Raw genomic sequence first — 7,469 nt, 5'->3', positions numbered from 1 at the left:
CCGAACAGTAATTGTCATGACATTGAACCTGGGGATTATGTAATGATTCGAAATTTTCTACGCTCAGGTTGCCTCATTGACAGGTGGGAAGGACCGTACCAAGTCTTGCTAACCAGCACGACAGCATTAAAGGTTGCCAAAAGAGAGACTTGGGTCCACTTGTCCCACTGTAAAAAGGTCGCTGACCCGGAGAGAACCCGTGACAAAGAGCAGAGTGTAGAGAACATCGTATCACTGGAGTGTCTGTTCCGGGAAGGATGAGAGGCAGGACTGTTGAGACGGCACCTGAGCGCGGAGAACAACAAGACCAGAGGCGGTTGTCGCACCAGTTTTTCTTTTTCCACCTCCCACTACCCTCCTTCTCTTCTTCTCTTTCTCCCCCCCTTCTTGTCTCCCTACTCTTCCCTTAACAAGATGGATCTACCCCAAGAGACTGCGTTTCGGATTTTCCTGTTAATCCTGTTGTTGACCAGGACAGTCTGTTACGGTGAGGGTCCCAGAGAGGTCGAGCAAGGATCTGGAATGGGTTCTGATGGCGAGGATGGATTTGTAGAATCTCAGGAGCAACACATCACTCGAGCAAAGGCGAGTATCAGAAAACGATCTGGTAGTCAGGGAACTAGGAGGCACTGTGAAGGGATATTGGCTGAGGAAAATTGCATTTGTAGGAATTGTGAGAACATAGTCGAGGATGGGTGCATCCAGAGATGTCGGTCCAGCCTTAATATCAACATGGACCGTCATCCATTGAGTGATTACACTCACTGGTGGGTAAGGTCTTAAACCAGACAGAATGCTGGGTGTGCTCACAAGTACCTCAAGGTCAGAGCAAGTCAGGATTAGTACCATACCCTTTAGCAATAGATGAGGTACTCGAATTATGGGGTGGGAGACCGGTGGACAAGAAGTTCAATATTTCTAGGCCCCCTAGTTTGAAGCTCCACCAGTATCATGTAGATAGATCCTTATTATGTTTCAATATTTCCAATTACCAAAAACCGGGAAATTGGGAAGTGACGTGGAATAACCAGACAATGACCTTTTCACACAGAGCTGATAGGATACCCATAGACTCTGAACTTGTACCCCAAATAGCCAACAGTGGGAGGTATTTTCGGTATAGGTATACTCGTGGAAGCAAGACCATGTGGGTTGGAAAATTATCGCCAGGGTATTGTGCCCATATCATCCAGCCCGATACTTGTACTAAGCAGATGGGAGAACTAGGGATTCGGTTTTTCACGTGGAAAGTTTGTAATATGGTGATGTCATATTCTGTCCCCTATGTTCTCCCGGATGATGCCTATTTCATATGTGGGAGGAAGGCGTACAAGTGGATTGCCCCGAGCTCAGAGGGATTGTGTTATATTGGGAGAGTACTGCCAGAGGTCATGACCATAACCCATGATAAGATATTCACCGCACTGCTCAGGCTCCTTATACTCATACTCACTATGAACACAACATCAAGAGACACCTCATAGATAGGACAGAGCACACTGCCTCTGATTTGATCCATGAATCCACTGGGATTCAATTCCTTCTCGCATTAGACATCACCCGTACTGCCAGAGGAATTATAAATTATAGGTATATCCATGCACTAGCGAACTTAATAGATAATATCACTGAGATTTATGATGACACCTTCAGGTATACGAGAAGGGAGTTACAAGCTTACAACAAGGAATTGATCCAGTACAGGATGGTCCTTAATTATATCACAGCCGTAACGGGTGGGTACTGTGTCACTTTGGCAACTCAATATGGTGTGAAGTGAGGTACGTATATTACAAACAGCACTGACGACCCCACGGAGATTATCGATCAAAAGATGGACGATATCTTGCAGTTGAAGTGGGAGTTCCGGAGGAGACACAACCTTACCCTGACGGCTGTAGGTAATGAGCTGACCGGCTAGGTCTCATGGTTGAACCCACGAAATTGGTTCTCAGGATTAGGAGAGTAGGCTCAAAATGTTATTATGAGTGTAGGGAAGTTTCTCCTTTGTATCCTGGGAGTCGTCATAATTATTGGCTTGATATTTAGGTGTGTTCGAATTCTGACGCGGCGCAAGCACGGCACAAAGTTGATGAGTTTAAGGAGCGAGGGCATTGTTACAGTAACAGATTTAATTTACGACCCATCCATAGAGACAGTGTTATGATAAGGATTGCAAATGAATTCCATGGCCTGTTTCTTTCACCCATTTTTCTTTTGTCTCCCCCTCTGCCCAGATACACCCATCCGGAAAAGACATCAGCCCTACCCAAGAATGTTTATGTAAATGTTTATGTGAATGTATTTTAGATATGTGTCTTATCTTCATCTCTACAACCTTCAGTTAATGACACACATAGTCGACAGGTGATATCCACATATACTAGCACTCACATATGTTCCCTCGGTAGTGTTTGTTGGCCCATTTACAGACCCTTGATATGGGATGAGAAGGATTTAATGTATACTTCGCAATACCTCGAAGCTTATTTAGAATATATACGTCACGATGATACATGCCCCTCAGACATGGAATCATACATACATGCTTTTTACTATCCCACTAGGTCATACATTTCCTACCTACCACTCTCCCCCGACCATCCAAAACTTCTGTAGATATTGTGTAGATATTTTTCTGTTTAGTGATTAGATAGTGGCAGTTATTGGTGACTGCCAAAGGGTGGACTGTCAAAGTCGAAAAATATTGCAGTACACACATCACGTACAAACTACACACAGATGGCCTCCGCGCATGCACTTGTTCTGCTGTGCGTGCACATATTCGCAATTTGCGTATGGTCGCTCCCGCGGTCGTGCGCATCAGTGTGTGGTATGGGTATTTACGGTAGAGTTTGTGAACGCATGGAGAGCTATCAAAACACATTACATATTTAATCCAAATAGTGCACAATGTACACATAGTCCCCCTGCACCACACCAGAAAATTACAACAGTTTAAATGGTTTCAGAACAAGGGGATTCACCTTTACAGAATAGGAGGGGACAGAACAAGGTCATAAGGTGGTGTTTGGTATCCAGCTGTAGGGTATTTTAAGGGTAACATTCCGGTGTTGGTTTAAGGAAGATCGCATGTTACAGCGGATAGTTATGTGCAGAAGCAGAATATAGATATATTTACTGTACATTATGTATGCGGCGGGAATCCAGAGGAGACCACCCACAAGAGCAGTTAGAACAGACATCGCCCACCAATTCAAATCGACCTTTGACCTCTCCTGTACTGTAAAAGTGCATTCCTGTGTCCAATGGACAAAGGGATTACAGTATCCATTGTATTGCTTTTGGAAGAATTGTATAAATAAAGCCTGCTGCAGCCTGGTAATGGCACAAAACTCACAAAGTTATCTATTAGATTACGGAGGACCGGACCGGGAAGCACACGTGAATATACTCATGTATGTACCATTGATTGTAGCCATTATTCTGTTATATTGTCTCATATTGTATTGTATATATTGTAACCCCCTTTCAGCAATATTACGCTGTGGCGTCGGAACCCAGTGATTTAACTACAAATCGGTGTTGTGTCTTCCTTTCCCCACTATGGTTTAAAAGTGTATTAGTAACGCATTGCATTGCTGTATAAGGTTTAAAGCGTATTCATTGGGTGTGTACGCGCTGCGGGTGCATTGTACCGTCAGCGTGGCGTTTGTACACAGAGTACGGGACTCTGTACGCTAATAGCGTAAAAAGTACGTAGCGTGTGTACCAAGTATAGCGGCCGCAGCGGCTAAAGGTTTAAAGTGTGTTTAGAGTGTATAGAAGGTATAGCTTTTCATTCCTGTATATAAATCGACATTATCACTGCGCTCCGGGGCTCAGCGGTACATAGTGCGGCACTGTGAGGGGCACCCTGAGCCAGCGCCTATACCCTACACTGGTCAGCAAGCCTGTCAGGGTCCCCGGATCGCTGCCGGCAAAAATCCTCAGGCCAGTATAATATAATGAAGAGCGGGAAGCAGCACCATGTTTGGGGGGCGGAGCTTCTCCTCAGAGCGGACCCAGCACCGTTCAGCGCCATTTTCCTGTACAACAGGGAGAGCTGTCCCTCCAAGCAACTCCAGCTATCCTGTGCGGTACCAGGGGGTTGTAGAAGGGGAGGAGGAGGCTGTGTAAAGTCTGTGTAGTCTATTAAGGTACACAGATAGCGCTGGTAGTTTTATTAGTTCTACCTCAACAAGCGCTGTGTGTGGGTTGGCTCCAATCTCTGTGTCTCTCTGTGGTATGCTTGGGGGGAAACTGTGTCTGACATGTGTGTGTGTGTGTGTGTGTGTGTGTGTGTGTGTGTGTGTGTGTGTGTGTGTGTGTGTGTGTGTGTGTTTAATATCTTACATAGCTATGTCTAGAGACTCTGTGTCATATACTGCAGAAGATGTTTCCTCTCAGGAGGGATCCATTTCATGTATACAGGATTGTAATGCTTTGTCTCAAATCCTTATTGTTGAAACTGAGTGGTTAACCTCTATCAAAGGAATGATCTCCCAGATCTCTACTAGGGTAGCTAATACTGAGATTGAAACTCAGGTGTTGGAAAAGTCTATGGCAGTTTGGTCAGGCTCTGTCCCTATTCCTGCAAAATCCCCTAGTACAGGCCTGGCCAACCTGTGGCTCTCCAGCTGTTGTAAAACTACAAGTCCCATCATGCTTTGCCACAGTTTTGCTATTAGGGAAAGTTAAAACTGTGGCAGGGCATGCTGGGATGTGTAGTTTCACAACATCTGGAGAGCCACAGGTTGGCCAGGCCTGCCCTAGTATGTTCCCACAGAAACGTGCACTTGCCCAAATTATTCAAGATGACATGGATACCGATTCTGATACTGCAGACGGTGTTGGGGAGGTGCTGAGAGGGGCGGAATCCCTTGCTAAGGAGGTGCAGCTCATGATTGAAGCCATTAAAGATGTGTTAAACATTATTGACACCACACCTGAGCAGGTTGAGGAGGCTCACTTCACTGACAATAAGAAAGACTCGCTAACCTTCCCTGCGTCTAAAGAATTAAATGCTATTTGAAAAATCCTGGGAAAACTCTGAGAAAAAATTCCAGATCCCAAAAAGGGTTCAGGTTGCCTTTCCCTTCCCCGAGGAAGATAGGAAAAAATGGGAAAACCCACTCATTGTGGACGCATCTGTCTCCAGACTGTCTAAAAAAAAAGTGGTTTTACCTGTCCCTGGATCTACTGCGTTAAAAGAACCGGCTGATTGTAAAATTGACACTACGCTCAAATCCATTTACACTGCTTCTGGAGTGGTGTTAAGGCATACCTCCCAACATGACCCTCTCCAGGAGGGACAGAATGCTCTGCTCCTGGACTTTTCTCTTAATATATGATTGCCATCACCTGTGCTGCAACACCTTTCTTATCCATTAACTAGTTCAATACAGGTGCCGGCAGTCATAAATTAAGAGAAAAGTCTAGAAGTAGAGCATTGTGTCCCTCCTGGAGAAGGTCATGTTGGGAGGTATGGTTAAGGCCCACTATTGCCTGTGCATGGATTTCTAAAGCCATAGTAAAGTGGTTGGGCACATTACTAGAGGATTTGGATACAATGGATAGAAGTGACATTGAATTTTTTTTACGTAACATACAGGATTCTGCGGGGTTCGTGGTGGAATCCATGAAGGACCTGGGTACGCTGACTGCACGGATATCTTCCATGTCGATCTCAGCCCGCAGGGGACCCTGGCTACGCCAATGGTCTGCAGACACGGAATCCAGTAGAAGTGTGGAGAACCTACCCTACACAGGTCAGGCTCTATTTGGGGGAGTTTTGGATGCGTGGATTTCCACGGCAACTGCGGGTCAGTCACCTTTCCTTCCCTCTGCTACACCTTCTATGAAGAAACCATTTTCTTCAGCTGTGCCGCAGTCCTTTCGGACTGCTAAGGCAAAAAAGTCCAAGCCTCCTACCACTTTCTTTAGAGGTGGTCAGGCAAAATCCAAACAGCCTGCACCCGCAGGCTCCCAGGACCAGAGACCTGCTTCTGGTTCCTCAAAATCCTCAGCATGACGCTGGACATCAAAGCCTGGAGGACAGGCTGGTGGGTGCGAGACTCAGACGTTTCAGACACGTTTTTTTTTTTAGCTGCATGAGTATTATTAATGGCAGTCTAGCGTCCTCTGCAGCCTGCTGTCTTCCTGGTGGCACTTGTAAGTGCAATAAAAGTTTACTTTATTTTAATTATAATACATACATATATCCATGTGCATACATATATACACATGTATATACATACATACAGTGTTGGACTGGGGCATGAAGGGCCCACCAGGGGAATGCAGTGATAGGGGCCCATACTTAGGGGTGTGGTCAGCCTACAAAGGGGGTGTGGCCAGCCTCCACAGAGGCTTGAAATACACAACAGTTTAGTGCAGTGTAATGCAACATATCTACCATGTATAATACAAGTGCACAGTCTGGAACCTGATCCCTAGAGGAAGGAGTGGGCCCTCAGGCAGTGGGGCCTACCGGTGGTTTCCCTGGTACCCCTGTGGGCCAGTCCGACCCTGCATACATACATATAAACACACACACATGATAGATATATATATATATACACATGTGTATATGCATGTTTAATATGCTATGTATATGTGTATATGTATGTGTGTATGTATATATATATATATATTTATATATGTGTGTATATATATATATGTGTAGATATATATATATATATATATATATATATATATATATACACACACACACACACACACACACACACAGACACACTAGTTTTACGGACCCAGCATATACTGGGTCACCTCAGTCCGCACCCCCGTGATTGGCTCCGCCCAGTTCTGGAAACCCCCCCATGCAAATCCTGCGTTTGCCACTGCCTGGGTACAGGATATTGTGTGCCAGGGATTCAGACTGGAGTTTCAAGAACTACCGCCTCACTGACTCTTCAAATCAGGCTTGCCAGCTTTGCTAACAGGCAGAGCTATCCTACAGGAAGCCATCCTAAAATTGGAAAAGTCACAGGTCATTGTCCCAGTTCCACCTCATATGCAAAACAAGGGTTATTATTCAAACCTTTTTGTGGCACCGACCAATTTTGAACTTGAAATCGTTGAACCTTTGCCTGAGGGTGTTCAAATTCAAAATGGAGTCTCTCAGAGCAGTGATTTCAAGTCTGGAGGAGGGATAGTTTCTGGTATCCCTGGATATCAAGGATGCATACTTCCACATTCCTATTTGGCTGCTGCACCAGGCTTATCTCAGATTTGCACTGTGGGACAGTCACTATTAATTTCAGGCACTGCCATTCGGTCTCTCCACAGCACCGAGGGTGTTCACCAAGGTGATGGCAGAGATGATGGTTCTCCTCAGACATATTTCCCCTGTGAACATAATCCCATATCTGGATGATCTGCTGATAAAGGCATCATCCAGGGAAACGTTGTTGCAGTCCATTGTTCTCACGACTCATCTGCTCAGG

This window comes from Pseudophryne corroboree, chromosome 1 (assembly GCF_028390025.1).
Source record: "Pseudophryne corroboree isolate aPseCor3 chromosome 1, aPseCor3.hap2, whole genome shotgun sequence".
Taxonomy (NCBI): Eukaryota; Metazoa; Chordata; class Amphibia; order Anura; family Myobatrachidae; genus Pseudophryne; species Pseudophryne corroboree.
This window is presented reverse-complemented; position numbering follows the sequence as displayed.